This window comes from Coccinella septempunctata, chromosome 1, assembly GCF_907165205.1.
Source record: "Coccinella septempunctata chromosome 1, icCocSept1.1, whole genome shotgun sequence".
Classification (NCBI taxonomy): Eukaryota; Metazoa; Arthropoda; class Insecta; order Coleoptera; family Coccinellidae; genus Coccinella; species Coccinella septempunctata.
Genome location: NC_058189.1, coordinates 6,938,312 through 6,952,797, shown reverse-complemented (window position 1 = coordinate 6,952,797; position 14,486 = coordinate 6,938,312). Strand labels below are relative to the sequence as shown.

The window sequence follows — 14,486 nt, the reverse complement described above, 5'->3', positions numbered from 1 at the left end:
TGTCTAAAACACTGGTGTGTGCACTTGTCAGTTTTTGCAAGCATCAACATTTCAGAAAATCGGGGATATGGGATCAGTTTCGTGGCGGCGCCACCATGTCATTTGCTTCGTTTTATCCTTGTTCTATCAAAGGAAGTCCAAGATACTCTCTCGTTTTATTTCGTTTGGCGTTGATATCGAATATCGATCAACGAGTGCAAAATATGAATTGGCCCATATATTTTGTCAGCTGTTAAGGAATATTTGTGATTTACAGTTCAATTTTCGTTGTAAAAACAAATTCATCAACATTTCAACACTACCGAATAAGGGTTCAAAGGAGTATTTACTGTTCTTCTTCAAGATAATTTCCGCTTGACAACTTGAATTCGTGAGGGGGGTAATTCAATATGATTTTAATAAAACACAGTTAATTGGTCAAATATCCAATATATTCAGTTGATAGAAAGGTAATTTTCACTATATCTATTCAGGAAGAATATTTGAAGAACAAACTCGAATAGATTTATCAATTTCTGATTCTCAATACATGCTCACAATTCACATTACGTATTTCCAATACAGTTTCTTTGAAAAATATTGCTGAAGTTGCCATAAAACTTAGCTATATCCTTCCCGAATGTTCGTTCATCTGATTTTTTCTGCCTCAAATTCCAACAACACCGAATTATTAGCTGTAGTTCTTGATTGTCCATACAGAAAACTGAACTTACTGAACGACATGTTGAATAAATGAATGTTCTACACCCCTTTCTCGAAACTAATACATTTTCACACATCAGTAATCGCTTATAAATACAACATATTCGTTAGTCGTAGGAAAGTATTCAAATTATTTTCAAATATCAATTGACAATGCTCTGTCAAATTCTAAACAGCGCTACCTACAGTGGGAAAAACGAAACTGATCCGATATCCCCACGAAATTAAAAACAAAATCGAATCAGTGAATACACCAGAGTTTTAGACCTCTTAGTATTAACCATATCTTCGTAAATCTGCTCACCTCTTAACCCTTTGAATACAGTTACTTGATGATGGCTCGATACTCCAATTTTTCGATTTTCACAATTTCGGTGGACATCTTCTTTCTTTTAATTCATTGCGTAACTCTGGTTTACCTTTTTGAGCTCAAACTTCAAACTGACACTTCTAATGAGATATTGTTCGTTGCTATGGTAACGCAATATTTTGTTTATTCATGGAACTGGTCTAGGCTAACTAGATATCAATACATCCTCGTAAATTGAACAATATGGTAGGATTCATAATAAGAATTTTCAGACTGAATTTCGCCACCATTATCCTAAATCTGTGGTATAATTCATTGTTATTGTAGAGATTGAAAAGTATGCAGTGTGCAGAACAGATTCACACGGCACCTTTCATTTAAGAATAATTCAACCATTTCAATCATGATTACATAGGGTGAAGACGTAATCTCGGACTGCTCAGCCTCAGGGATCGTCGGAGATCACAGAAAACACCCGCCTTGATTTACTTTATGTCGGAGATTGACTGATGTTCTGTTCTTTTATGAAGTGTTGGGGGCGGATTGTCGGTGACCATCATCCTTATTATTTCAGAACTCCCAATTTTGACTTTCTGAGCAGAAATACAAATTGAGCTGTCTGCTCTCTGTCAATGGAGTGGATATGTCGCAGGCATATCATAATATCAGTCTTATTATAATAGTTGGGGAGCCGAAGAGGGAAATTCAGGATTTACTCGAGCGTGTCAGATTAATATAAGGGGACATACCTTGGAGCTTGTAGAGTACCTCTACCAAAAATTAGACTTGTATATAGGGGGAATTGTCTAGGATAGCCTGTCAGAATAGTAAAAAAAAAAACGATCATTGTACATACTCGAGCGTGTCCGATTAAAATATATGTCGTTAATTACATGTTGAAAAGTATATATTTTCTTAATATGACAATTTAAGCGTGTCGAAAATGTGTGGGAGGGCGCCAAAGTTGCAAAAAAAACGTCCCGTGTACATTCTCGAGCGCGGTGGCGTTTTTATTTTATTTTGAAGCTAATGATGCAAGAATAACGAAAAAAATATAATCTGACAGTTTTAGCAAGCCGAAACCATAAGAATGTGGCCATAAAGGTAACAAAAATCAGTTTTTTTGAATTATCTCCTTCCCTGGGCTTCAAATCCTTTTCGCATTCATTATAAAACTTGTAGAACATATCTTTTTCTACAAATTTTGTCCCAAGCAATGTTTTCTTTGTTCAAACGTTTATGAGATATATGGCGATTAATGCGAAAATTCACTCGTTGGAAAATAGTACATTCTAAGGTTCAGTCAGAGACAACACTAAAATTTTCGTGACTAATTCCGAAATTGTCATCATAGAAATACCTTGTCATTTTGACAATTGTAGATTAGACTGGGATTCTACATTGACCTTGCCCTTCCGCATGTGTGACTAAGCTCCTCGCACTTATCGCCCTCTAACTCGAGAAGGGTTGAGAATATGTAAAATTGCTTCAGACAAAAGTTGTGTAGAATTTTATTATCTACAACTTTCATAATGAATATAAAAACGATTAGAGGTACAGGTAGGAAAATATTCGAAAAAAAGGGATTTTCACCATCTTCAAAGTGTCAGATTAAGAAAACCCCCCCTGATTAGTGCCAGATTAATGGGTCAACACGTCTACAACACCGAGATTAATGATCTGTATAAAAATCTGGCACGCTCGAGTATGTACAAGTAACGATTTTTTTTTACATTTTCAAAGGACTGCTGTGACCTTGCGTCACGTCCAAATTGTCAGTCCCTTGAAAAGTAGCTTCCTTTGGGTCCAATTAACATATCCTTCAAAAATCTAACACGCTGGAAATTTTTTTTTTTACCATTTTCAACTCTTCCGTACGGCCAGTTCCACCGCGCAAACTGTCAGATAAGCATGAATTCAATATCAGCGACACGTAGGGCATATACAGTATCTTAATCTGACACGCTCGAGTATGTACTCCTGACGATTTTTTTTTACATCTTTGAGAACTTGCAGAAGCTTTCCCCACCGCTGAAAGTGCATACATCATAGAACCTTTTTTTCTTTCTACCATCTGATCTTCGAGATCCACTAGATCTCCACGACGCTCGAGTAAATCCCGATTTAGCTCCCCAACTATAATAGGTACGCCTAGGCTTTTTCAATATGACTAGGCTTATTGTAAAACTACCAAAGTAAATGATAATCGGACAATATGACGAAGGCGTATTATAATATGACTGATTTTACAATAAAACTTTAGTCCACCGACTTATTTAAGACAGGATTAACTTAACCCTCTAATGCCCAAGTTTTTTTTCCTTTTTTTAATTATTTCCGTATAGTTTCAAATTAGCTTAAGTAATCTACATCTTTTTTTCGCAAATAGTTAACTGATTTACATTAACACCTGTTCTCACAAAATGAACCTATACTGAAGGCGGACATGGGCAGAATAATTTTGTATCCACTTATATGCAACCAGTCTCAAGGCGGACTTGGGTATTAGAGGGTTAAATTCGGTTATTGCTATGGTAACTGCTATAGAAATCAGAGAAATAATCGAGTATTAACGTTAATCTCGCCTTAAATAAGTCGGTGCACATGGCCCTATGACTACGACAGACATATTTGAAGATTCATGTGCTTTTATCAAGATTATCAAGAAGGCAAAGACTGCTTGCTGAAGTGTAGGGTTAAAATGTCTTGAACTTTTCTTCTTTTAAATTTATTAAGGTTTACAGAGTTAGTCTAATATAGTTAATACGTGGATACTTGTCTGGGATAATTTTTCTTCCCGATTAATAAATGAATAAGTGAATAAATAAAAAATTGGCCTTGTGTGGCAATCAATTTCATTGAATTTCAAGTAAGGGAATGTGGAAGGTGACTCCGGCATCGCAAAAACGAAACAAAACTTAAACATATGTCTGGGCAATAAATGGTTCAGTACCAAGTTCATCGGATTAGATGCATCAGGTCACTTTTGAGAGGATCATAATTGTTGTATCTTGCAATTGAGGGTGAAAAAAATTTAGAAAATCAAGGCAGTTCCTTGAAAGTGCTTATGCTATTTATGTTGAAAAAGTGCTATGATGTTTCCCCATTTCATCCCATTTTTACGACGATTGTTGGAATGTTCCAACAAGAAGATTGTGATGCCCATTGTGAAAAATTCGTGAATAATTTAGACGAATTTTATTGGTGAGATTCTGAAGTATTTTTTAGACTTGATGTGTCTTAAAAGTCTATTCTGTCAGTTGATATCGATATGAGCCATTTCATAAAATCTTGTAAGTTACTTAAAAATATTGAGAACAATTCGGCAATCCTAAGTTTCCATTTTCATTACCACGTAAATATCCTAAACGACACCACATGGTAGAATCAGGAGATAAGTTTTTTCCCACTGCTTTGCGATAATTCAGCTAACAAACGGTCTAGGGTCGTATTACTACTACTATTTCAGTTTCATTTTCAATTTTTTTTTTCAACTTTGTCATTTTGAATGTTTTGTATAGGTGATTTTTGGTGAAACATTCATTTTAACCAGTTCTACCTTCTGTTGAAAAAAAAATGCTTCACCTTTAAATACACCCCTGTATAATTAAGGTGTTCTCTACAATCCCTAGGAATTAGGAATTCTACTACCTTTATAATGCCTGGCAATGCGTCCAGGCAATATATTGAATATTACCAATGTTGTTTTCCATTACATACTCTGCTTAAGAATTGTATAGAATACCTACACTATTCAACAAGGGTTCTCCCACCTAAGAGATTTATATTTTTTTGTTAGGTATTCCTCACCTTATTACAAAAATAATAGTACTTACGTTTGTTTAGCTCCCGTTATCAAAATAAAAGACATGCGTGAATTGTCCATGTTCGCACTTCTGTACCCTACGATACTTTATAAAATAAACAAACTATTGAAACAAGTTCAGTTTCTGGCAGCATTGAATGACTTTGAAAAAGAAGCCTGGTTGTCCTTTGTAGAAGTGACCAAAAATTTTCTTGGCAATCACAAATCTCCGCAATATGTAAATATCGTCAAAACGATGTTACAGGCTCATCAAAAAATGGGATGCAACATGTCCCACCTAAGAGATTTATATTTTTTTTTGTTAGGTATTCCTCACCTCATTACAAAAATAATAGTACTTACGTTTGTTTAGCTCCCGTTATCAAAATAAAAGACATGCGTGAATTGTCCATGTTCGCACTTCTGTACCCTACGATACTTTATAAAATAAACAAACTATTGAAACAAGTTCGGTTTCTGGCAGCATTGAATGACTTTGAAAAAGAAGCCTGGTTGTCCTTTGTAGAAGTGACCAAAAATTTTCTTGGCAATCACAAATCTCCGCAATATGTAAATATCGTCAAAACGATGTTACAGGCTCATCAAAAAATGGGATGCAACATGTCCCACCTAAGAGATTTATATTTTTTTTTTGTTAGGTATTCCTCACCTTATTACAAAAATAATAGTACTTACGTTTGTTTAGCTCCCGTTATCAAAATGAAAGACATGCGTGAATTGTCCATGTTCGCACTTCTGTACCCTACGATACTTTATAAAATAAACAAACTATTGAAACAAGTTCAGTTTCTGGCAGCATTGAATGACTTTGAAAAAGAAGCCTGGTTGTCCTTTGTAGAAGTGACCAAAAATTTTCTTGGCAATCACAAATCTCCGCAATATGTAAATATCGTCAAAACGATGTTACAGGCTAATCAAAAAATGGGATGCAACATGTCCTTAAAGCCCGTTTGCAACAGCCGAGAATTCTCTGGAGAATTCTCTACAAAATTCTCGCAAGAAAACGGCAGAGATAATTTTGTATGCAACTGAACAGAAAATTCTACCGAAAGTGCGTATGCAACGGTATATAATTTACGGCGCATGAATTTTCGAGCAAATTCTCTAGAGAATTCTCGGCTGTTGCAAACGGGCTTAAAAATACACTTTTTGCAATCACATATTAATTTCTTTCCACAAAATATGGGAGCCGTAAGTGACGAGCATGGAGAGCGATTCCATCAAGACATCGCGTCATTCGAAAAACGCTACCAAGGCAAAGGGGAACCCTTTATGCTTGCTGATTATTGTTGGTCCATCGTTAGAGAAATACTGGAGTCGTCCTACAGCAGAAAAGACAAAAGATCTAAGCGATACACCATTGCAAATATTATAATGCATTGTTTTTGTTAAAAATCATGAATATAATTATTAAAAAACAACAAGAGCTAACTTCCACTTTTTATTTATCGTGCGTTTATACCTTGGCTACGAAGATTCAAAATATATATATTTTCCTTAGGTGGGAGAACAAAGCTATAATTTTGTCGATCAGTGCCTATCAGTCCACCGGCAATGTATAAATCTGATGATAAGTAATTTACAAATTTTCAAAAAACATTCATCACATCCCATTTTCACTTATATCGTGGATGCGCAAGGTCTTCCACTGACTGATCATCATAACACAACTCACCTCCTGACAGAAATGGCACGATATTCAGATTTTCTGCATCCCTTGGAAGGCCCCTGCAATATTTCAATTCTTCCCGAAGCTGAAAGCGGAGTTGCGGGGTATACTTCGCACAATAGGTACGAGTTCCCGCAGAGGTCCACATTACCATCTCATGTGATCGAATTTATGACTGTGCAGAAACGGAATCCGGCGCGAATTGTTGAATAGTTGGCCCTGGCCGCTGTTCTGCCGCAGTTGGCCTGTTATCTTGATCCGGAGTTATCAGGAGGGCGAATCCGAAGACCGCAAAGGCGGACGCCCGGTCTACGTTGCCAAACGATTTGGCATAGTTTTACTGTGTCCGATATTCAGATGAGGGTCTACAATTGAACCGATATAATTGGGGGTAGTCATGCCACAGGGAGCTTCTATTGAATAAATTTATGTTCCGAAGTAAAGCGATACGCTTCCATTCAGCCTTGAAAGGCTGATCCGCTATAACTGGATCAAAATTTAAGTACCTTTGATTTATCGAAATTAATTCATCTAATAACAGTAGCGGATCCAAGGGGGAGACCAAGACCAAAAACTCATCCCTCGCTTGCACTATATTTTCATTTGAATTTTTGACTTTATAGTAGGTTTACACATGCAATGATTTACTGGCGCCGGTGACTTCTGGCGCGCCAGTAACTTTAAAATGCATATGTAAACACTTACTGGCGTGCAAACGTTATCCAGGCATGCATGGAATAAAAATTTTGGTCGCTTCCAAAATTTCATGCGCCAGTATCTTTTCTTGCGCCAGTGAAATTACAACTTGCAAATGTAAACACATTCCGTGCACGCCAATGAATATTGTTTACGCAGTGGCAAATCACTTTTAAGGTTAGGGGCACAGTTTAATAGTTTACTTTGGTTCTTTTGTGAGTTTTGTGTTTAAACGATGAACAAAAAAGAGAAGAAATGGAAATCAAAGGAGTCACCAGTGGCTAACTACCTTAGAGTGATTTGAAGTTTAAGCCTAGCACACAAAGCATCTCTCATATGGGTGTCTTTTTTCTCAATTAGTGGTGTGACACGTTGTAGAAGAAAATTAAAACCCTCTTCTGTCATTCTTAAAAGATTTCGAAAGCTTTGGGGGTCTTCCATTGAAAGTTCTTTTACAAGAGAATTTGAAGCACCCATCATTGGTCTCTGGGAAATCCAATTGCGCACCCATAAGCGACCTTTTCTTTTATGTCGTTTCTTCCGTTCCAAATCTTCAATCATACTATCAATTATCGATTTTGCAATTTTTCGACAATTTTTTACAAGCTCCTTTCGTTACATGATGTAGGTACCTACTATAACGAGAGTATCGATACTAGCAACTGGCGTGCAAAACACTGGAAACCGTGTAAACGCTTACTGGCGTGAAAATTGAACTGGCGTTAAGACTGGCGCCGGTAAATCCATGCATGTGTAAACTTACTATATAGTATGTTTACACATGCATGGATGGTACCAACATCATGTCACGAAAGGAGCTTGTGGGTGCGCAACTGGATTTCCCAGAGACCAATGATGGGTGCTTCAAATTTTCTTTTAAAAGAACTTTCAATGGAAGACCACCAAAGCTTTCGAAATCATTTAAGAATGACAGAAGAAGGATTTAATTTTCTTTCACAACGTGTCACACCACTAATTGAGAAAAAAGACACCCATATGAGAGATGCTTTGTGTGCTAGACTTAAACTTCAAATCACTCTAAGGTATTTAGCCACTGGTGACTCCTCTGATTTCCATTTCTTCTCTTTTTTGTTCATCGTTAAACCACAAAACTCACAAAAGAACCAAAGTAAACTATCAAACTGTGTCCCTAACCTTAAAAGTGATTTGCCGCTGCGTAAACAATATTCATTGGCGTGTACGGAATGTGTTTACATTTGCGAGTTGTAATTTCACTGGCGCAAGAAATGATACTGGAGCATAAAATTTTGGAAGCGACAAAAATTTTTAATCCATGCATGCCTGGATAATTGTAAGTTTACACATGCATGGATTTATCGGCGCCAGTCTTAACGCCAGTTCAACTTTCACGCCAGTAAGCGTTTACACGGTTTCCAGTGTTTTGCACGCCAGTTGCTAGTATCGATACTAGCATCTTTATTTTTGTACATTCCAGAATGCACGACCCACAAACAAGGAACTTGTTCATACAATTCTAAAAACTGTATTATGGTTTCTGATTTCCATTTCTTCTCTTTTTTGTTCATCGTTAAAACACAAAACTCACAAAAGAACCAAAGTAAACTATTACTGTCCCTCTAACCTTAAAAGTGATTTGCCGCTTCGTAAACAATATTCATTGGCGTGCACGGAATGTGTTTACATTTGCAAGTTGTAATTTCACTGGCGCAAGAAAAGATACTGGCGCATGAAATTTTGGAAGCGACCAAAATTTTTAATCCATGCATGCCTCGATAACGTTTGCACGCCAGTAAGTGTTTACAAATGCATTTTAAAGTTACTGGCGCCCCAGAAGTCACCGGCGGCATTGAATCATTGCATGTGTAAACCTACTATAACGTTTGCACGCCAGTAAGTGTTTACATATGCATTTTAAAGTTATTGGCGCGCCAGAAGTCACCGGCGCCAGTTAATCATTGCATGTGTAAACCTACTATAAGACTGGCGCCGGTAAATCCATGCATGTGTAAACTTACTATAATCCACTTGAATTATTTTATATTTACGTGTTATTAATGCTGTTGTTGTTGTAAACGTTTTTTTAACCATGTCTCAGACCCGTTTGCACCAAACACACTTAGTGTTAAGTGTCCCTTAAAATGAACCCTTAACTAAAATTACGTTGCACCAGCTGTTAACTGACATTTGAATGGCTACAGCTAACCTTAATGGCCTGTAATGGCCACTCAAATATTTGAGGGCGGGATTCTAACCTAAAATAATTTGTTGAACTGTCTGCAGAATCCGTTTTTTATGGATTTTGAAAATTGAATGAATTCATTACTGAATACCAAGCCTTTTCTTTTGCCTTTATTGTAATGCCATCTGTTTTTTTATTTTCAATCTTGTGTCACAAATCATATAGTTAGCAACAAACTCTTTTCTTCTGTTGAGAAGTTGAGTGCCCTTTGTAGATTACCACCACCTGCTTGGCAATCATTCACCGTATTCGTACTAACAAGGACAATAAGGACATTCTCTTCACGTTCCTCTTCAACATTTATAAAACAAATTCACAACAAGACCTCACAAAGATGGTGTTGTACTTATATAAACTTAGGTACCTTTTATTTGACAATTCTTATCATTATCAATAAACCAACCAACCAATGAAATGGCTTTATTGGACTAGGATCAAGTTGCACCAAAATAAAAAACTGAAATATCACTAGATATAAAAACTTAAGGGCCCCTTACTTAAGATTCTGTTAAGCCACAGTCATGCAACTGGGAATAAAATTAAGCGTCAATTAACTTTGAACGACGCTTAGTTAAGTACTCCTTTTAAGGGGGATTGGTGCAAACAAGCCTCAAGAATAAAAAAGCGTAAAGATGTCAGCGCATTGACAAAAAAAGTTTTTTTTAGATCCTAACAGAAGTTGGATGTTTGGATTGCAAGAAATGAGGGGGTTATGACCCCCTCTCCTCCAAAAGACGAATCCTGGATCCGCCCCTGTTCATCGATGTAAAAAGACAAATGTAACGTAACGATAAACAGAAAGACATCGAGGAAGAGTAAATGCTAATCATGGTTTTTGTCTTACTTTACGACTTACACGATCCAAGTGACCATATTACAGAGCTGCTGTATAGCAGAAATATATCCAGTGTTCCTTCTTTTGTCACATAAATGTAGCATTCAGAGCACAAGTAATGTATAGAGCAGCTATGCTCGTATGTCCAGCTCAAACATCCCCTTTCAGAAGAAAGTATCAACAGTTCAAATATGGATCATCCAAATATTCATTCTATACAGGGTACAAATATTTAAACAGTAGATTCTTGAAGTCAAAAGAGGCACGTTTTTCCTATACCATTTTTTCCGATTCGGCCTTAGTAAAAAGATATAGCCAATTTAAGTTTCCATAATGAGCTATGCTTTCCCTAGAAAAACAAAATAACCTTCAGAATAACTAGTATAGTTTGTCTATGATAACTACCTCAATCTGTAACACTACACTTCTGTTGGATCATTTAAACAGAGTTGTATTCCGCCAAAGCAACCAATTTTTCAAATTTCACAGATACTTTATAATTTTGGAACATGAATTTACTCGAAAACGGTGCATTAACGAGAAAATATGAAGAATACTTTTATTTCACAAAACCTTCAATTATTCTTTATATAGGTAGAATATTATTTGTATAGAAAAAGTTTTCGAAACACTAAAAAATTAGTGCAATTGACAGAACTGGCAAAAAATGAGACAATAAAGAGGATAGCATTGAAATGAGGCATATACCAGTTTCAGGAAAAACGCGATTAAAGAAAATAATTTAAACGCCTTATTGGCCTTAGGCAACACAATCCGGAAATCAACTAAATATAAAAGTATGTCCAGAAACCTTCCAAATGCACACCTTAGAAGATGTAGACGAGTTGGCTGTTTTTTTTCAGATCCTGAATGATCTTGAACTCCTAATATAACTCTACCTCGTTTGAAGCACTAAGTAGATGTTTATCGCTTAAGTTTACGAGCCCTTAACATCATTATTAAGGGATGAAAATGACGAATAAGAAAATCCTGCACTTATGAAATGAATGAAAAATTGTTATCAGTGTCAACACACAGGTTTTGATTTATTCCGACAAAAGTATCGACTCTAACGAATTTTTCATCTTCAGACTTGAATTGATCCATTTGATTGACAGATGATAAACGCTGTATCTGATTATGGTATAGAGTGCAGGCCAGTTCATGTATAATTGGAAAAACTAGTCAACCTACCCCAGGCATGGGACTATTCACCTGGTGTAAGTTGACCTATGAAGTTATAAGAGCCAAATCTATGAGGAAACAGGATGAAAGACACAAAAAGACCGGTGGATTGCTAATTTCTTTTTATTGAAATCAATAGGCAAGTTTCTGCCACTTTCATTGAACACAATAAACTTCAAATGAAAATGAACAATCCGACGTTTGAAAATAACGCAATTTTAGTACCTGAAGAACAAACAAGGTAAATAAAATAGTTAGCAAGTATTCAGAACAAAACGAAGAAAATTTGCATAAAATTTAAATAAACAACGAACAACAAACTTTAAATTTGTAACCACTTGCCAAAACCTCAAAACTGTGAGGAAATCAAGTAGAATTATACATAAAAAAAACATGAATCAAACATTCGATATAAGTGCTTTGACGATCAATAACCACGAATAAATAGGCATTATTACAAATATCACTAGGACCAAAATATTTACCTAAGTGTGTGGTTTTTCAATATTGAGTTCTTTCTCTAAAACTTTTTGCATGCGCGATGCCGCGTTCTCGGTGACTAAGCAGGAGGAGGTGACGCACTTTTTTGCCTCACTGGTTGGCTCAAGTCTATTGCGTCGGACGAGTTTTTGAGAGTTAGTCGACCTACCCCTATAGACAACCATCCCCGGTCTCCCCTACACCTACTGCTGTTCATCGAGGCATCAAATCCCAAAGTCCTACTCATTCATTTACCAACAGTCTGTAAGCCTACAATCTCTTCTATCAATTTCGATTTGGACTAAAAAGAGAGATGAAATATTTCGAATACTTTGTACATCATAAACATCTGGTAGATCTGCAGCTTTAATACAATACACTCCTTAGAGTATCTGGCGAATTCGGTGCTAAATTTGAAAGGTCCTTCAATTGAACAATGCAGAATTAATTCCCGAACACGAGTTGCCGACACCACTACAACAATGTATCACATTTAGGCAACAAACGACAAGATGGAAGGAGAACGTGCTCCGATACCTTCGCTCCATTGAATCTCCCAAGGCAATATCCGTCAACGGGACCTACACAATACATCAGTCATTCAACGATCCTCCGTAGCTTCCTCCCTCTGTCCTCGAAACCATCTAGGCGTATGCTTTTAGCCAGGGGGATGATCCGGAAATTATTACATTAATTAGTTCGACACACATAATTCATCTGATAAAGATACATTTGCAATTTAGCTACCTGGAGGCATGGGAAATGCCTTAATATTTTTACTTTGTTATCCCTTTTCGTAACCGTGTTCGAAATTGAGCCGCTGAAGTCGATTTGGCTACTAACAGAGAGGGTTCTCGAACGAAATCTCGACATGGAGGTTTCAGGTGATTTCAATATACCGGGTTCATTTCGCCACTTCTATTCAATCTCTATTCCGACCTAATATTCAAAGAAGCTCTTGAGAACATGTAGTATGGAATTAGAATCAACGGTGTCCTTCTAAGTACCATCAGATACGCTGACCGCTGACGACACTCTTATTCTGGCGGACAGCTTGGAGTGCCTTCAACTACTGATGCACAAAATAAGTGCCGTAGGAAAAGATTTGGGACTTGATATTAACATAAAAAAACGAAGTTTATGGTATTCAGTGAGGAAAAACATGAAAGAGCTACAATAAGTCTAAATGGTGAGACAATACAACGAGTAAAGCAATTTAAATACCTACAAGTTGGGAAGCCGAAGAAAGAAATTCAGGATTTACTCGAGCGTGTCAGATTAATATTAGGGGACACACCTTGGACCCTACAAAAAATTAGACCTGTATATAGGGGGAATTGTCTAGGACAACCTGTCAGAATAGTAAAAAAAAAACGATCATTGTACATACGAGCGTGTCAGATTAAGATATATGTGGCTCATTACATGTTGAAAAGTAAATAATCGCTTAATCTGACAATTTAAGCGTGTCGAAAATGTGTGGGAGGGCGCCAAAGTTGCAAAAAAAAACGTTACGTGTACATTCTCGAGCGCAGTGACGTTTTTTCTTATTTTGAAGCTAATGATTCGAGAATAACGGAAAAAATACAGTTTTAGCAAGCCGAAACAATAAAGATTGGCCATAAAGGATGCAAAAATCAGTTTTTTTGAATTATTTCCTTCCCTGGGCTTCAAATCTTTATCAGATTCATAATAAAAGTTGTAGAGCATAACATTTTCTACAAATTTTGTCCTAAGCAATTTTTTCTACGTTCAAACGTTTTTGAGATATATGGCGATTAATGCGACGTGTTTAGCGATACATGCTGAATCGAAAATTCACTCATTGGAAAATAGTACATTCTAAGGTTCAGTCACAGACAACACTAAAATTTTCGTGACTAATTTCGAAATTGTCATCATAGAAATACCTTTTCATTTTGACAATTGTAGAGTAGACTGGGATTCTACATTGACCTTGCCCTTTCCTATGTGTGGCTAAGCTTCTCGCCCTTATCGCACTCTAACTTGAGAACGGTTGAGAGTATGTAAAATTACTTCAGACAAAAGTTGCGAAGAATTTTATTATCTACAACTTTCATAATGAATACAAAAACGATTAGAGGTACAGGCAAGAAAATATTCGAAAAAAAAGAATTTTTATCATCTTCAAAGTGTCAGATTAAGAAAACCCCCCTGATTAGTGTCAAATTAATGGATCAACACGTTTAACCACCTGTATGAAAATCTGACACGCTCGAGTATGTACAAGTGACGATTTTTTTTTACATTTTCAAAGGACCGCTGTGACCTTGCATCACGTCCAAATTGTCAGTCCCTTGAAAAGTAGCTTCCTTTGGGTCCAATTAACATATCCTTCAAAAATCAGACTCGCTGGAAATTTTTTTTTACCATTTTCAACTCTTCCGTACGGCCAGTCCCACCGCGCAAACTGTCAGATAAGCATGAATTCATTATCAGAGACACGTAGGGCATACCTATACAGTATCTTAATCTGACACGCTCGAGTATCTACACCTGACTATTTATTTTTACATCTTTGAGAACCTGCAGACGCTTTCC

General features: G+C 36.6%; 1 protein-coding gene across 1 annotated transcript in view; it reads left to right on the top strand.

Annotated features, from left to right (window-relative positions):
- The window catches only part of LOC123322553 (beta-1-syntrophin), a 274,185-nt gene that overhangs the window by 239,577 nt on the left and 20,122 nt on the right, over positions 1 to 14,486 (top strand). The gene's annotated exons all lie outside the window — the stretch shown is intronic.